Below are 326 nucleotides of genomic sequence, written 5' to 3'. Positions count from 1 at the left end.
CATACGCATATTTACGTACGTATTTATACGTATATATGCATACGGTTGAAAACCCGTACGCATATTTACGTAAAAAAAGCGATATAAATTGCGGTAACGTATATATGTACATATAGATGCATAACGTAAAAAAAGCAATATAAATTGAGGTAACGTATATATATAGAGATGCATAACGTAAAAAAAGCGATATAAATATAAAGATAGAGTATTTACCGGTGTTTCCATAGTAGCGGCGGACGGTGGTGGATGGCGGCGGTAGACGGTGGTTGGTGGAGGAGGAGGGTGGTTGTTGGCGCCGGAAGGTGGTGAGGGGCGGCCGATGA

Source organism: Cynara cardunculus, unplaced genomic scaffold (genome assembly GCF_001531365.2).
Source record: "Cynara cardunculus var. scolymus isolate 2C unplaced genomic scaffold, CcrdV1 Un_Scaffold_3812, whole genome shotgun sequence".
Classification (NCBI taxonomy): domain Eukaryota; kingdom Viridiplantae; phylum Streptophyta; class Magnoliopsida; order Asterales; family Asteraceae; genus Cynara; species Cynara cardunculus.
This window is presented reverse-complemented; position numbering follows the sequence as displayed.